At 44.8% G+C, this 18,425-nt stretch overlaps 1 long non-coding RNA gene across 1 annotated transcript in view; it reads right to left on the bottom strand.

Annotated features, from left to right (window-relative positions):
• Positions 1-18,425, bottom strand: part of LOC109454824 (uncharacterized) — a 111,455-nt gene that overhangs the window by 82,072 nt on the left and 10,958 nt on the right. The gene's annotated exons all lie outside the window — the stretch shown is intronic.

Below are 18,425 nucleotides of genomic sequence, written 5' to 3'. Positions count from 1 at the left end.
AGTGGCAAAGAGATATTAGTACACCCATGTTCATAGCAGCAGTATTATTCACTAGCCAACAGCCAAAAGGTAGAAGAAGCAACCCAAGTGTCCATGGGTGGATGAATGGATAAACAAAATGTGGTGTATATACATGCAATGGAATATTATTAAGCCTTTAAAAGGAGGGAAATTCTGATACATGCTACAACAAGAATGGACATTGAGGATACTACGCTAAGTGAAATTAACCAGTCACAAAAGACAAACACTTATATGAGATATCTAAAGTAGCCAAATTCATAGGGACAGAAAGTAGAAGAGTGTTTGCCAGGAGCTAGGGGATGGGGGGATAGGGAGTTACTGTTTAATGGGTACAGTTTCAGTTATACAAGATGAAAAGAGTTCTGCGGATGAACTGTGGTAGTGGTTGCACAAAAATGGGAATTACTTAACTCTACTGAACTATACACTTTAAAATAGTTAAGATGGTAAATTTTATGTTATTTGTATCTTGCCACAATTAAAATATTTTTAACTTTTTCTTAAAGTGCCAGGAGAAGGAAGAGAGTCCTTACACTGTGAAATAATCCTAGACAGCTTCCTGGAGGAGGTGTCATTGAGTAAGGTCCAGGAAGGAGAGTAGGATTTACCTAGAGTACAGGAATTGGGCATCCCAGGCAGAGGACAGTGCAAATAAAGGCAGGGAAGCTGGAGTGGGCTGGAGGGTACGAGGTTAGAAAGCCGGCAGCAGGGCACCCAGGAATGGGGGATTTTAAGCTGATATGAGCCCAGTAGACAGGGCTCACCCCTCGAGGGCCTCCCAGCCTCAGTTAGAGAAGAGAGACATTTGTAAACATCAGCCCTGAGTGAGCCAGACTCACAGCACCATGGCTCCATCGAGACGGCCACTCGGGAAGGGAAAGACTTGGGGTCGGCTCTGGACAGTCATCAAAAAATAAACATGTCCTTGGACATTCAGGAAATGCTCAGCGAGGCTGTGTCCAAGAGGGGCTATTTGCTTATTTGTGACTTTCCTGCTTTCCATCACCCTGTCAGTGGCTACCCTGCCCCCATCCTGACCCTGACACCCGGCCAGGCCTGGTCTCAGTCATTGGCTTCAGAAGAAAACCTGTCTCTGGGAAGGGAAGGGAGGTAGGAGGGGCAGCAGGAGTGTCCGTGGGGGGTCAGCGGGGGAGTGTGTGTGTGTCAGAGTGCATTTGCACAAAATGGGTCTGGCAGCATTGGTAGTAGAATGGTGTATATGCATATGCAGGTGTGTTTGTCCACATGTACATGCATGGGTCTGTGTGTACATGTTGATGTTCATGCATGTCAGTGTGTGTGTGTTGTGTGTGTGTGTGTGTGTGTGTGTGTGTGTGTGTGTCACACCAGAGTAGATGGGGGCATGGGTGAAGCAGTGGACTCTGGGCCCAGATGTACTGGATTCAAATCCAACTTGGGCAAGTTACTTAGCCTCTCTGTGCCTCAGTTTCTACATCTGTTAAATGGGATAAATGATATTACCTATCTCACAGATGGTGCTAAATACTGAAATAAATTCATGAATAAAAAGCACTTAGTCAAATGGTACTCGTACACAGTGAGTGTCTAATAAGTACTATCAATTATTCATAAGTGTACCTGTGTGTGTGCACATGCATACACACAAGTGTGTGTCTATGTAGGTTCTGAGTGTGAAAATATGAGCGACTTGGCAATGAATGAGCATTAGTGTTCTTGAGGGCCCTTGTGCCGGGATTCACGGAAGGGTAGCCATCACCAGTCCGGTGCTAGTCTAGAGGGTGCTTTCCCAGCCTGGCACCCAGGGCTTAAGAGCCTGGCCCAGCCTCCCGGTGGAGGCATGCAGGACTTTGGGCAGCTTCGTTTTTCTGTAGCACTCTGCCCTGGGCTGGCTTCTTCCTGCCTTGGGCTCAAGCCTCCTGTTGTCTTTCCATTTCCTCAGGCTGCAAGAGCGTGATTATTTTTTCTATCAAAGGCCACTGACCCCAAAAAGAAATCAAGCAAGGGTCATACACAAAAATCAACTTAATCTGGGGACTGTTTTTCCTTGAAAAATAACAACGGAACTCAATTCTTCTGCTTTTTAAATCAAGAACAGTAAGTGGAGCCAATTCTACAAAAAAAAAAAAAAGAAGTCAATTTCATATTGTGTGAAATTGCTTCATAAAGGATAAAGCACTTTACAGATGTGAGGAATTCTTCTCTCATAGAGGCACAGCACACCCCACCAGGGTGTGGGAGGACCCAGTGAAGGGGGTGGGGGAGAGAGAGACCAACAAGAAAACCCGTGATCATGAAGCTGAGTGGTTTATGGGGGGCGTGAACTTCAATCCAGCCTTCAGTGTTGACACAGGCTAACCATGGCTCTCTGGTCGTGACCTGCTCTAACTCTCGAAACTTCAGAGGCTATATTCTAGATGGAAACAGTGGGCTTTGGAATCAGGCTGGCCTGGATTCAAGTTCCAGCTCTGCCATACCAGGGGGACCACAACATTAAACACGGTGTCCCTAGAATTGTGAAACCCGGGGGCCCACTTACCAGGTACATATGCGAATTAAACTGCAGTGCGATGAATGGTGACCCCAAAAGGACATTCTGTGCCCTAATCCCAGAAACTGTATTACCTTATATGGCAAAAGATGTGAGTAAGTAAAGGTTCTTGAAAGGAGGAGCTTATCTCGTATTATCCAGTGGGTCCTAAACCCAATGAAAAGTGTCCTTATAAGAGAGGGGCAGGGGGGGGGTTTGAGAGAGACAAGAAAAGAAACGCAGACACACAGAGGAGAAGGTGATGTGAAGATGGAGGCTGCGATTGGAAGGGGAATAATGACAGTTCCTTCCTCCTAGATTTTTTTTAAGGATTAAATACTGAAATGACTACAGATAGCTGTGGAACCCAGTGAGTCTGCTTTAAGATGCAGAGTGGCAATATTAACCCCTTAGTTGTATCCCAGAGTACTCACTGGTGAGCAAGATCCAGGATCCATCACAGTGAGAATTTTGAGGTTTATGTCTGCCTTGAAAGCCTCAACGCCTGATTCTCTGCCTTCCTCACCTCCTGACTCCTAGTAGCAGTCTAGAGCAGTCCAGTTTCCTTGTCTCTAATTCTCCATCAATTCTATCCTCCCCCTTTTTCCTTTTAAGTAGCAGCAACTGCTGAGTGTCACATGGACACACAACTCGCCAACTAGAGACTTCATTTCCCAGACTCCCTTGAAGTTAGGCGTGGCCTTCTGACTAAGTTCCAACCAATAGCATGTGACAGGAAGTGATCTGCATCCTGAGCCGGAAGCTGCTCGCCCTTCCCTTTGTCCCCCCCTTCCTGAAATCTACAAGGTGGATTGGTGGAATCTCTTTCATCCAGGCTCATAAATCAGATATGCTGTCCAACACTGGAGCTATTAGCCACATGTGCCTACTGAAATGAATTAAAATTAAATAAAATTAAAAACTCAGTTCGTCAGTCATTCTAGCCTCATTTTAAGTGCTCAATAGACACGTGTGGCTCCTGGCTACTGTATTGAACAGCCTGCATTGAGAACATTTCTATCATCACCAACAGTTGTACTGAACGGCACTGTCCTGAAGGCTGTGGAGCGACAAGCAGAAGGAACCTGGGTCCTTGGACAGCTCTGAGAAGCAGAGTCACCCTACAGGCTCCCCTGCCCCGACTGCCTATCATCTCAGATTTTTACAGGAGAGAAACAAACCCTCTCATCTTTATCTTTCAATGCAGCCAAACCAATATCCTAATAAATATATTTTTTAAATCAACCCCTTTTTCATTTACGTTACCAGAGGCAGTTTCTGTTCCTTGCAACTAAGAGTGTTGACTGTTGAAAAAAATGAGTGAAACAGGAAAGATAATGAAGGGCTGTTGCTGTGGTCTGAGGGAGCAGGGAGGATTTTCTTGAGGAAGTGCTGTTTATGCTGAGACCGTTCCAGTTACTCTGTCTACAGCAATGGGACAGGGTTGAACTCTTTTCACACAGTGCCTGGGCCAAAGTGGCACAGATGATGTGAGAGAGGATCTGCCTCCCCCCAAATGGACCTAGATGTACTCACCCCCAGGAGATGGCGATCCCAGTTCTGAGACAGGAAAAGTAAAAGATGAGCCATGTCATACCAACTAGCAAGAACTTCCTAAAGACCACTAGGGTAGTGTCAAAAGGACTCGGGAGCCAACTGATGTGTTCCCACAGGACAAAGAGGGGACAAGTTGGACATCACTAATAAAGCTAACTGTACTGGATTGAAATGTATCAACTGTGTTGCAATCTATGAGTTTATACTGATACTGAAAGCAAACAAAACAACAAACCCAGGAGGATAGGAAACTAACTTGTTCTTTTGATGACTGGTAAACAAAAAGCTGAATCCAGCCTTGTCCTGCCTTTCCTATATGAACTGTACGACTGGGTAACCAAACAGTAGATGAGAAGTTTCTCTCTGCTAACAAATGAAGAATGAATGATAATTTTGGCAGCTCCTTATGAATTTATGAATCTAGACATTGAGTATCGCTGGTCTCTAATATCACAAAGAGAAACAACCAGACATTATGTGTCTCCTGATGGAAGATACACCACCATCACTGAGGTAGCCTTGCCAAAAACAGAAACAAAAAACCTGAATCTGATCAAATCTCTACTTATAGGAAATTTAGAGTCCAGAGGAGCTTGCTAAGCATACAATTTGAAAATTAAGGATGTGAGAAACTCTTCTGAACACTCCAGTTTCTTCAAAAAAATCAACTTCAAGAAAACAATAGAGAAGGAACTTATGAATTGAAAAAGACTTAGAGATACATCAACTAATCACAATGTGCGGGCCTTATTTATATTCTGACTCAGATAAACTAAATTTTTTAAAAATACGACATTAATGAAACATTTGGAAATTTGGATAGTGACTGGATATTTCATGATCTTAAGGAAGTACTATTAATTCTTTTAGGTGTAACGGTATTTTTCAGATGAAATGATGAGATGTGGATTTGCTTCAACATAATCTAGAAAGGGTAAAAGTGAATGGGGATGTGGATGAAAAAAGTATGGCCATGAGTTGATCATTGTTGAAGCTGGGTGATCGGTACACAGGGGCTATAATATTCTCTTCCTGTTTGTGTATTTGAAACTGTGTTTGGCATTTTCTTAAAGAATCCTTCGGTATCTTTATCTGTCCCAGGGCACAAACCAAGACGACTGGACCAATGCAGATTTTGGTTTCCACTGCCTTCCCCACCCTACCCAGAGCCACCTCCCCTTCCACCAACCAACCCACTTGTCCCATGCCTGGCCATAGTGATTTTATTTCAGGAACCTCAATAGCTGTCCCTGCTACTGAGTCTTTTTGTTGTTGTTTGAATAACTACTGTGTTTTTATATAATTCACATATCACATAATTCACCCATTTAAAATGTACAATTCAATGGTTTTTGGTATAGTCACAGATATGTACAAGTGTTACTACAGCCAATTTTAGAACACTGCCATTGGGTCTTTATCACGTACACACTCTAAAAATTAATACTTCTAAATCTTACAGAAAAGGAGTTGGAGTCTTGATCCTTTCTCTTCCAGAAGGCCTCTGCAATTTTTATAGCAGCTTTCCCACAATGATACCAGTTCCATGTATCATTGACTTTACACACACACAGTAAGTGCCAGCTCACTGGCCACCCTGCCACAGAATAATGAATGACGCAGCCGTCCAGGCCCAGGAAGAGGACTGGAGGCATGAAGCTGTGAGCATATACAAGATCAACAGGAATCCTTAAGTCATTCAGAGGTGAAAGCAGAAGCAGAAGAGGGAGAGATCCACGTGGGGCTGAGGAGACAGGACACGAGTGGGCCCCTAACACTGTAAGGGCTGCAAGCACCCCTGCCCAGGGGGATGGGGCGAGTCCCATCTGCCCTCCTCCCAGGCAGGAAATCTTGGGGGTCATCACCACCCCTTCCTATCCTCCCACCAGCTCCTGAGGCCTGCAAATCACACAGGTCACCAAGCTCAGGCAGTCACACCTTTCAAAGCAGTAGTTTCCTTTATTTGAAGACAAGAGATGTTTCCACTGGGGGCAGGCCCACTAGGAGCCCTTCCTCCTTCCCGTCCTCCCTTCCCAGGGAATCAATCTTCTTAAACCTTATCCTCCCAGAGACCATCTGGATGAAAACCGTTCAGGAAACTCGGCCAGTACTAAGCCCAGAGCTCTCATCCATCTTGCCCTGTCAGAGCTCGGCACTCCAACCTTAAAGAATCCTTACAGCTGGGGCCACCACAGGCCCCTTGGCCACAGGAGCAAGTCCTGCCTGCACACAAAGCCACACATTCCAGACATCTCCAGCCCTCACCCTACCTTTGGCCGCCTTGGTCACACTCTGCTGTGTCACCCAATTGTTACTATCCAGAGAAATAGTGTGGTAGAGTAAGAAGAATTCACATAGACCCAGGATCAGAACCTTTCTCTGCTGCGTGACCTTGACCAAATGACCTAATCTCTCTGAGCCTCGGTGTCCTCATTAGTAAAACTGTGGTTAATAACGCCCACCTTGGGGAACTGTGGTAAGGATTAAATGAGATCAGATACTTTAAAATCACTCTCCTCCTCATTTATTCCGCTTCTTGCTGCTTCTCGGACTCTCCAAGCATCCTCCCATGTGAGAGCCTTTGCACTTGCTGTTCCCTATATCTAGAAACTCTTTCCCTGGAGATCCATATGTATGGTCACTTCCTTCAGGTCTCAGCTCAAAATGTTACCTTGTCAGAGAGGTCTTCCTGGACCAGCCTATCTAAAACAGACACCACCACCACCAGCTCCATTCCTCTCTGTCCTTTACCATGCTTTAATTTTTTCAAAGCCCTTAATACTACCTAGCACATGAGGGAGTGATATGCTTATTGACTGCCTTTCCCGTCCGCTGGAATGTGAGTTCAGTGAGGGCAGGGACCATGTATGTTTTGTTCCCTGCCATATCCCCAGTATTGGGATAGTGCTAGGCACACAGAAGGCATTCAACAAATATTGAACCCGTAGAAGAATCAGTGGTTGACTGCATGAAAGAATCACCTTGCACAGTGCCTGGCGTATCACAGGTGCTCAGTGAATCAGAATTATTGTTACTAATTTGGAAATGCAGAGAGAGGCATGAGGGAGCTGGACTCCTGGGAACAGGTAGGGCTAAAAAGAAGAGGAAAGATGGGACTCAAAGCGACCCACAGCCTATTCTGAGGCCAAATGTCACAGGCCATGGCAGGAATTTGCCATCAGACGACTCCCCAGCCAGAAGGGACATGGAGCCCCATTCATTGCAAGCCCTGACTGCAGTGTCCTCTGGGAGCTGGGTCAGGGTTGGCAGGGGATTGAGATGGGCCTGGTCCTGAGGCTGGACAGACCCTTCCATCCACACTTAGATGGGTGCCCAGCTAGTCCCAGCAATGGGGTTCATAAGAGGCTCTCTGCCTGTAGGGGGCCCAAGCACCAGAAGGGACTGGTCACCAGGATTGAGTTTGTGGTGGAACTTTAGGCCAGGTAGAGAATTAGACTAGGCCCACCCAGAGAAACCAGAGAACAGGGTCAGGAGTCTAGCCTGAACTGTGCTTCCAGGGACCTGGGGTTTCCCATTCCAGAACAAGCTAGGCCCCAGAGTTCTGGAGGAAGGAGTAAATCTGTGCAGGAAGCCCAGCTCCATCTCTTTAACTGTATGACCTCAGGCAACCCACTTAACGTCTCTGAGCCTCAGTGTCCCGATCTGTCAGGTGGAAATAATAATAACTACCTCAAGGTGATGACAGGATGATTATTAAGAATAATGTTACCATTTATTAGCACTTTGCTCTGTATTAAGGAGGTTACATTATCTCCTTTGATCCTCAAAACTTCCCTAATATTAGATATGTTTAGTCTTTCTTTACAGAGGAAGAAACTGAGGTTCAGAGAGGGTAGTAACCTGCCCAAAGCCACACAGCTAGGAAGAATCAGAGCAAAACTCAAGTGTGTTGGTTGTAAAGCTCCATTTTAACCACCATCTAGAGCAGGGGTGTCCAAACTGCGGCCCACAGGCCAACTGCGGCCCACGATCCATTTTTAATTGGCCCGCAGCAAATTCCAAAAATATATTTAGTTTAAATAAACCAGGTGAGGCAATACGTACTTCACCTCAAGTGAGTGGCCCCGCTGTTTGTGTATTTTACCGCATATGGCCCTTAGTGAAAAACGTTGAAAAAAGTTTGGACACCCCTGGCCTAGAGAATATATTACACTTAAGCCCCACCCACCCACCCCCATCCCACCCCCCAGCCCCTGGCCAGGCACCAACAGAGGCCTAGTCAATGTGAATTTTCTTCTCCTTCCCTGAGCTTCAGATCTGGGGACAGGTGAGCAGGGACAAGGAGCCAGGTGGCCCTTAGGCTGGGTTGAGGCTGCAGCAACAGCCCCCACCCCACCCCCAGCCAAGCAAAAGCAGGCTGAGCTGGCTTCCTGCTTCCAGCAGGTTGCAATAACCTTCCCTAACACCTCCTCCTCAGCCTGCACTGGCTGGGGTCATCCTCACAGAGGAAGTTCCGCCAGGTCAGGCCTGGCCTTTCCCACAGCCCCAGACTGACCCTCCAGAGCTTGTCCACTCCCCTCTGGGCCAAGAATCCCCCAGGGCCCCCGCCCAGGGCCTGCAGGGTTATGCTGCCATTGGCGTTCCTCCTTCGATAGGGGACAGCCTAATTCACATATGACCCACACCAATAAATCAGGGAGGGGCGGGGGGTGGGGACATTCATAAATCCATATCAAACAGCCCCCAAATTATGACAGATGACATGGCAGTCATAAAATTGCACAAGCAAAACTCACCAAGTCATTAATTTCATGGCCGTAGAAAATAAACAGACACATTTTTTCGCGGCCCTAATAAATTTTTAAAAACTCAAAGAATGGTCCATCTGCTTCGAATAATTTTTAATTTCCTATTCTGTCTCATTCCCATTAGCTATTCCACTGAGATATTTGCTAAATTCTTTCATTTACCTCCTCCCATCTGTATTCAATTACCCTATTCCCAAATAGAGTGAGTTTTTGTTTCTCCTAAGCGCGGGACAAAATACCCCCGCCTGTACCTTAAAGCAAATGTTATGTGTGTTTTATTATCTGTTAGACCGTATGAGTCATTCTAACTCGATTGCCTGTGCGGAAAGGCTTGGAGAGCAATCTGATTTTGATGTTTTCTGGCTTGGGTGGAAAACACCTGCCCGATTCTCAAAGCTAATCTATTAACGTGGTAAATGCTGTAGCAGATGTTCCTGAGTGAGCGAGGGGCCGCACTGGGCTGTGACAGGCCCGGAGTGTCAGGCACACAGTGGAAATGTTCGGAGATCAGAGGCCAGAAGCACCACTGGGGCCCGAGCTGTCACGAAGTCACATTTTCCGGCTGCCCCCAGGCTTGGGCTGCCTGGTGACTCCTCACTGCCTCCCTGGGCTCTCAACAGTCACTCAAGATGAAAGGACATTTCAAGGTCACCTGGTCCACCCCACCTTACCCGTTTTTTACAGAAGGGAGCCGGCGGCCCAGAAAAGAGGTGTGCCTTGCTCACAGCCACACAGCACACTGAAAAAGGAGAACAACCTTAGAAGCTGCAGCCCCTTCATGTTTAGTAGCCCCTGCAATAAGCTGAGACTCGCTCTGTGGGGCTGAGATGGGGAGAGGAGGAGGAGTCTGTGAGCACACCTTTCCCCCCAGTGCCTTCTACCTGGGAAAACAAGATCACGTAGGGGCTGTTCAGTCTAAAATTATTCTCAGGCTGTCTTTCTTCAGCCTGCAGGAGCTGGGCCAGGCCTGTGACAGAGAGGGGAGCAGGGGAGTGGGCTGAGGAGCCAAAGCCCTGCTCCAGGGTGGGTGAGTTTCAACACTGTGCACGCACTGGAACCTGCAAACCTCCAGGAACACAGACTTCCAGGCCAAGCTGCAGATCTGGGGGGGCAATCTGGGTTCCCAAAGCCACACAGGGCCAGATCCACATAGCTGCACTGTGGGTGCCCACATGCCCCCAGCCGTCATTATTTCCACACATGCTGGTGGCTTCTTACTGTGGGCACCTGCAGTGCTGCCAAAGAGCTTTCTCTGCCGTGGGATCATGTGCTGTAGACCCTCGGGACAGGCCAGAGGTGCCCGGGACTTGTCGTTCCCAAGAGCAGCCCTAAAACAATGATGAATGGGAGGTGGTGTGTAACGGGAACTGGTGTATCCCTTTAGATGGGACAAGTTTGAGACATGTTCTACACCAGTGGTTCTCAACCAGGTACAATCTTGCCCCCCGGGGGACATTTGATAATGTCCAGAGACATTTTGGTTGGATGGTTGCTACTGGCATCTAGTGGGTAAAGGCCAGGATGCTGCTAAATAGCCTGTAATGCACAGGACAGCCCTTCCCACAACCCATAACTATCTAGCCCAAAATGTCAGTAGTGCTGAGGCCCTTCTCCCAGAGGTCCCCAATAGTATTGAGCCCCAGATGCCCACAGCAATAACCTGCTCATTTAGGCACACTCTCCTGACTTCCCCTCCCTGGCCCACTTCCCCACTCTCCTTCCAGCGCCTCCCACATAACTACTTTCACTCAAATCCTGATCTCTCAAGGTCTGCTTCTTGGGGGACCCAACCTAAGATCATCCATTACAACAGTCATGGCGACAATCTTGGAAGGGTCTCAAAGACTTGGTTACCTCTTTCAACCATCTACACTCTTACCACACACATTCAGTCCCAGGGACACCCACGTTCATGTGGCCTCTTGAGGACACACAGATGAGGCCACACCAGACCCACTTGGGCAGAGGTCCTTTGGTTCTACTCTGGTGGACCAGCTGATTTGGAGCTGTGCTCACCCCAAAAAGTGATGTAAGACTTGAGTACAGATTCAATGCAATCCCTATCAGAATCCCAGCTGACTTCTTTGTAGAAGCTGACAAGCTGATTCTAAAATTCATATGGAATTACAAGGGACCAGGAATACCCAAAACAATCTTGAAAAAGAGAGTAGGAGAACTCACACTTTCTGATTTTAAAAATTGCTACAAAGCAACAGTAATCAAGATACTGTGATACTAGCACAAAAATAGATATAGAGATCAATGGACTAGAGTTGACAGAACAGAAATATTCACATATCTATGGTCAACTGACTTTCAATAAGGGTGTTAAGACCATTCAATGGAGAAAAAATAGTCTTTTCAACAAATGATACCAGGACAACTAGATAGCTACATACAAAAGAGTGAAGTGGAACCCTTACCTCACACTATATACAATAATTAACTCAAAATGGATTAAAGACCTAAATGTAAGAGCTCAAACTATAAAACTCTAGAAGAAAATATAGGGGTAAATCTTCATGATCTTGGATTTGGCAAAGTATTCTTAGATGTGACCCAAAAAGCATGACCAATAAAAAGAAAAAAACAGTCATCAAAATTGAAAACTTTTGTGCTTCTAAGGACATGACCAATAAAGTGAAAAGACAATCCACAGAATGGGACAAAGTATTTGCAAATCAAGTATCTGATAAGGGATTTACATTATTAGGTATCCATGAATTTAGAACTATTTTCTCCTGGTGAATTTAAATTTTATATATTGACCTTCAATATCTCTAATTCCTTTTTTCCTTAAAGTCTGTTTTGTTAGCTATTAATATAACTATGCCAATTTTCTTTTTGTTAGTATTTTTCTGGTATTTTTTCACTGTTTTACTTACAATTTGTTTTTTGTTTTCATGTCTTAGATGTGTCTCATGTAAGCAGCATTTGGATATTCTTTTTATTATTTTTTTTTCAGTTACAGTTGACATTCAGCATTATTTTACATTATTTTCAGATGTACAGCATATTATTAGACATTTATAATTTATGCAGTGCTGTCCCTGATTAGCTAATATCCACCTGGCTCTATACATAGCTGTTGCAACATTATTGACTATATTCTCTATGCTGTACTTTACATCCCCAAGACTATTTTGTGACTATCAATTTGTACTTCTTAATCCCTCCACCTTTTTCACCCAGCTTCCCCTCTGACAAGCATCAGTTTGTTCTCTATGTCTATGAGTCTATTTCTGTTTTGTTTTTAACTGGAGAGTTCATTTATTTTGTTTTTCAGATTATACATATAAGTGACATCATATGGTGTTTGTCTTTCTCAGTCTGACTTTTCTCACTTAACATAATACCATCCATGTTGTCGCAAATGGTAAGATTTCATTCTTTTTTGTGGCCGAGTAATACTCCATTATATATATATATATATACACACACACACACACACACACACACACACACACACACACACACACCACATCTTTATCCAATCATCTGATGGGCACTTGGGTTGCTTCCATATCTTGGCCATTGTAATAGCACTGCAGTGAACATCGGGGTACATATATCTTTGAATTATTGTTTTGGATTTCTTCGGATAAATACCCAAAAGTGGAATTGCTGGGTCATGTGGAAGTTCTATTTTTCATGTTTCAAGGAACCTCCAAACCATTTTCCATCGTGGCTGCACGGATTTGCAATCCCACCAACAGTGCACGAGAGTTCCCTTTTCTCCACATCCTTGCCAAAACTTGTTGTTTGTTGATTTATTGATGATGGTTCTGACAGGAGTGAGCTGACATCTCATTGTGGTTGGCTATTCTCTTTTTAGTCCAATCTGATAGTCTATGCATTTTTAACTGGGAGTTCAGTCTCTGTATGTTTATAGAGATTAAAAATATGTTTGGCTTTATTTCTGTGATCTTACTTTGTGTTTTATTTTAATTTGTCCTTCTTCCTAAGAATTTCTTTTCATCTTCTTTGTTGCATTATTTTGAATTGATTGAGGTTTTTTCACTCATTGCATTTTTTCCTCCATCTACTAGTGTGCACTCTATTTCTTATTATTGTATTGGTGACTCAGCATTTTGAAATGATTACCTAACTTAACAGTCTAAAATTAATCAATACCTTACCCTTCTCCTGAACAATACAAAGTACTTTGAAAGCTTTGATTCCATTTAGTTAAGGCCCAGCCTTTAGCTCCATCTCTTGTTTAACCCCATGGAATAGACATTGTTTTGGACAGTCGGTGCGTTTGTTTAGATTTACCCATATTTTTTATTATTCTCTCAATTCATCATTTCTTCTTTATCTCAGATTTTCCTCCTCAGATCATTTTTCTCAAGTTAATCCTTCAGAAATTCCTTTAATGAGCAGTCAGTTGTTTATAAATTCTCTGTTTTAGTATAAATAAAAATGCTTTATTTCCACCCTTTTTGTTTTTCACATTTTTATTGAAATATAATTCACACACCATAAAATTCACCCTTTGAAAGTGTATAATTCAGTGGTTTTAGTATACTTTTAAGGTTTTACAAACATCACCACTAATTCCAGAACATTTCATCACCCAAAAAAGAAACCCCATGTCCTTTAGCTATCACTCCACATACTGTCCCTCACCCCAGCCTCTGGCAGCCATAAATCTCTATGGATTTGCCTATTCTGGACATTTCATGTAAATGGAATCATACAATTTGTGGCCTTTGTGTCTGGCTTCTTTTGTTTAGTGTAATATTTTCAATACTCTTCCACATTGTTGCATGGATCAGAACTTTATCCCCTTTTATGGCAAATAATACTCTATTGTGTGGATATACTACAATTGTTTATCCATTCATAAGTTGAGGGACATTTATCTTTTAAGAAATTATTTCAGTCTTATTGGGGACTGGGGTATACAGTCCAGCTGGTGTCTTTGTAAAAGCCCTTTATAGTTATTATTCTTCTGTCTTTCATTGTTACTATTGATATTATTGTAACTAATAAGCCATTAGTCTAATTTCATCTAGTTACAGAAGTTGTGAACAACAAAAATTTTTGTTTCTGGTACCTTTAAGATCTTCTTCTCTTTGGGATTCTTCAGTTTGGATATGATATATCTATGTATGGACTTCTTTTTATTTATTTTGTTTGGGATTCATTGGAATTCTGGAACTTGAGGATTCATGTTTTCTAATAACCACAGAAAATTCTCAGCCACCTATCTCTTTGAAACTTGCCTCTCTCCCATTATTCTTATAATTGCTTTCCAAAAAATCTGATTAGACATATATTAGAGCTTTTCATTCCATCCTCCATACCTCTTTTTCATATTTTCCATTTTTCTTTCTGTGCTGGATTATATGTAATTCTTTCAAATCTATCTTCCAGTTTACTACTTCCCTCTCCAGCTGTGTCTATTCTATTTAACGATTCCACTGAGTTTTTAATTTCATATGTGATATATTTAAATGTCTAGAATTTATGTCTGGTTCTTTTTCAAATCTTCCTGGTTATTTTTATAATCCCTTGTTCTTTCTCGTGCCACAGAAGATCAGGTGGTGGAAGTTGAAGGCTACTTAATGAGGTAGATATCCTCTGGGCGTTCAGTAGTTTCAGAAATCATTTACTTCCCTAGACTGCTGTTTCCAGTGTGTTCCTGACCTCTTGTAATTCCCTTATTTTCTTACAGCCTCTTCCATTAATTGAAGAGAATTTCAAAATATTTTTTTCTAGCATCATTAGACACTTTGTAGCTGATTTATTTGTAAATCTTTAGTCATCATGTAGATTTCAAATCCCTTTATTCCTTTTCCAACATCCATGCTTTCGGAAAATAACTAGTAAGCCACCTACTATGTGCCAAGAACTGTGCTGGTGATTTAGGGGAGAACAAAACGGAGCCTATCTCTGCCCTCATTGGTGCTTGTGGTCTATGGAAAAGCTAGACACCCCACAGTTAATCAGTGTGCTCCAAGGGGGAAGGTAAACAAGTCCATGCTGTTTATACATAGAGACCAGAAACACTCAATAACCAAGTTGATTCTCTTTAAGTAAATATTCAACATTTAAGAGGGAGAAATACCCTACAAAGCAAAACCCAAGCTCTTTTCCTGCATTCGAAGGCATTAAAGAAGCTGTTATTCAAACACATGTGTCAACTGCAACATACATCTTTTGGGGGGAGGATCTAGTCCCTACCCCAAATGCAAGCTACTTAGAAAATCAATTATTCCAACCATATACACTAGCCTCCTGGAGGGTTGTTCTGGTAAATTTTTCCATCTCCTTACATTTCCACTGATGTCTAGTTGTTTCTCTAGCCACCCCTTAATTCTACTGTTCTGAGTAACTATTGCTGCATAACAAATCACTCCAAAACAGTGGCTTAAAATGATAACTATATGTGATGGGTTGAATTCTACCCCACCCCAAAAAGATATGTGGAAGTCCTAATCCTCAGTACATCAGAATCTGATCTTATTTGAGAAATGGGGTCATTGCAGATGTAGTTAGTTCAGATAAGTTCCTAAGAAGAGGGAAATTTGGACACAGACACTCAGGGAGAACACAGTGCAAAGACGGAGGAAGAGATTGGAGTGATGCATCTACAAGCCAAGGAATACCAAGCACTGCTACAACCCCCAGAAGCTACGAGAGACGTCTGGAACAGATTCTCTCTCAGCACCCTCAGACGGAACCAACCCTGCCAACACCTTGATTTGGGACTGTAGCCTCCAGACCTGTGAGAGAATAGATTTCTGTTGCACCCAGTCTGTGGTCATTTGTTATCTAGGCAGCCCTAGGATCTCATACACGATCATTTATTCTGCTCATGAATCTGGAGGTTGCCTGGACTCCACCAGTTCTCACTCTGGGCTGTCATACATTGCAGACATTTGGTGGCTGAGGCTGGGTTCATCTCCAAGGCATCCTCACACACATGTCTGACATCTGGGCTGGGAAGACTCAAACAGCTGGGGAGCTGGGGCCCCTCGGGCATCCTTCTCACTCCATGTGGTCGCTGCACATGGCAGCCTTCAGGGAGATAGACTTCTTACGGGGCAGCTGACAGCTCCAGAGCAAGTTCCCAAGAGAGAGTCTGGGAGAAATTATTTGGCCTTTTCTAACCAGCCTCGGAAGTCACAGAACATCACTTACGCTCCATTCTGTTCCCAGAGGCCCACCCAGGTTCAAGGTAAGGGGACACAGACTCTATTTCCTGATGAGAGAAGTGTTTAAGAACTCGTGGGCATGTTTTAAAACCACCCACCCACATGGTCAGGGGGAACATCTGGCCTGGTAGGCGGGGGAAGGCTCCCTGGAGACAGTCTGCCTGCCTGAACACCTAGGCATGAGGAGTTAGCCAGGTGAGCAGGGCATGTGACAGGGAGAGGAGTCGCTCCCTTCCTGTCCTGGCCCTGAGCCTCCCTCCCAGCTGAGGCTGGACTCCACCCCCTTCCACTGTCATGACATCCACCAGGCCTGCAGGAGCCCCAGGCCCACTCACTCAGCTGAGGTTCTGTGCCAGGCCCTGGAGGTCCAGACTCCTCAGAGACCACCCAAGCCAAAGGGGTGGACGGGAAGCTCAGCTGCCCTGGGTGCCTGACCGAGACCCTTCTTTCTGCCCTTAATCTGAAGCTGTTAATGTCCCTGCCTTCCCCACTAATCTGGGGCAGACAGGAGGCCCCTCAGATAGGGCTCCCACACATTCAATAACCCACCCACCCCGAGGTTGGGGGTCCAGTCCCAGGGTCTGTAGCAGTTACTCCCCACCAGCTGATCCCAGAAGTGGCTCCCTAACTCTCTGCCTTCTGGTGAGTCTTTAAAAATCTCCCCACCCGCACCCCACCCCACTTTGTTGATGAGGAGACAGGTGCATTTCTAGTTATGCTGTTCTGTCTGTGGAGGCCACTTTTCTGCCAAGGGAAATATCCTGCTGCCCGATCACCTGGACGTGTCTACCTAATCCGGAACACTAGGGGGCGCACACACATAGGCACACACTGCTCCCTTTCCTCCTTGAGGCTCTGATCTCCAGAGGAGGCTGAACAAAGGTTTGCCTAAGGCCGTATCAGCCTTTCCTCTAGTCCTACCTCCACCCTCAGAGCAGCAACCAAGACCATCAGACTGGTGTGGGGAAGGGAGGAGGCGGGGGGGGGGGGGGGGGGGGAAGGGGAGCCTGTTCACTGGGCATCTGCTACAGTTCAGCACAGAGCCATCTGTCCTGGGAGGTGCCCTAGTGGATCCCACGCTGAGAAAGCTGAAGCTGAAGCTGGGGGAGGGGGAACGTACTAGTTTGTGACATTCATTGTCAGTTTAGCTCAACATTTCTCTCTAAAACCTGAGATCCTTCTCTTCTGCCTTCCTCTCACCCGCCTCCTACTCTAGCTCTGCCTCTCTCTTCCTCTCCTTCTCTCCCTCTGTCTAGCTGTCTATTTTCGTATCTCTGAGCTTTTTCTCTCTCTTTTGCTGTAAGCTGCAGCCCCCCTTCCCCCCCCCCCCCCCCCCCCACACACATACACACAGGTCTGGGGCTGTTTAGAGGCCAGAATTATCTCCAAAATGGGTTTGGCCTTCCCCTCAGTCTTTGGTACCAGGATCTGGCCACTCATTAGGAAAACTCCATGAAGGAATGAACAGTAGCTGCCCCCTCCTCCCCACCCTACAAGGCACCTTGCCCTGGTCTCTGAGCTGAGACCTAGGGTGGGATAGATGTGGGAGAGAATGACCAAAGACCAGAATGGCTAAGGAAGGGGATTATTCCCAGAGGACACACAGCACAGAGGAGACAGGAGCTAAATGACCAATAATCAAAATTCCTCCCAACCTGAAAGCTCTGGCCCAAAAATGCACTGCCACTTGCCAGCTGTGTGACCTTAGCTGTGTCACTCTCTGAGCCAATAATTGCTACTTTAAAGGACTGTTATTATGATTCAACGAGATAAGGACTGTTGGTTTGTTTGGAATGCTTTGGGCTGCAAATAACAGTCCAAAGCAAGTCAACCAAGACTTGCTTGAGCAATAAAGACAATTATTTCACACACTAAGATTCTAGTAGTAGTAGTTTTCAGGTTTTGTGCAATGATTCAGAAATGCCATTGAAAACCAGTTTCTTTCTAGATTTCTATTTCACCATCCTTAACTTGTTGTTTACATCTTATGCTGTTTCCTCATAGTTTAAACATAGCTGCTGCAGCTCCAGACATCAAGTACCACATTCAAAAAAAGAAGGGCTATATTAATAACAAACACCTTTCAGGTGATGGATTCTAGTATAAGTGATTCTAGGATCCCACCTGGAGAGAATCTGCCCTGCAGCATGATTACCTAAAGTGAAACTCATTCTCACCTCAGCTGCTTTCGCATTTTGAAAAAGCCTTCGAGAAAAAGTGATGCCTCATTGGTGGAATGCACGTGTGGAGCTAGGCAGGGGCAGACGGCCTTCTGGTACCCGAGGTCTTATCATAGACCTTCAGGGCTGGAAGGGACCTGAGAGAGCCTTCCCTCACCCCAGTCACATATTGGAGAAACTGAGGCCCAGGGAAGAGATTTCCTCACAGTCACACAACAGAGCC

This window comes from Rhinolophus sinicus, chromosome 15, assembly GCF_057876585.1.
Source record: "Rhinolophus sinicus isolate RSI-liver-muscle chromosome 15, RSI-T2T, whole genome shotgun sequence".
NCBI classification, from domain to species: domain Eukaryota; kingdom Metazoa; phylum Chordata; class Mammalia; order Chiroptera; family Rhinolophidae; genus Rhinolophus; species Rhinolophus sinicus.
Note: the sequence above shows the minus strand (reverse complement) of the source record. Positions and strands in the feature narration are given on the sequence as shown.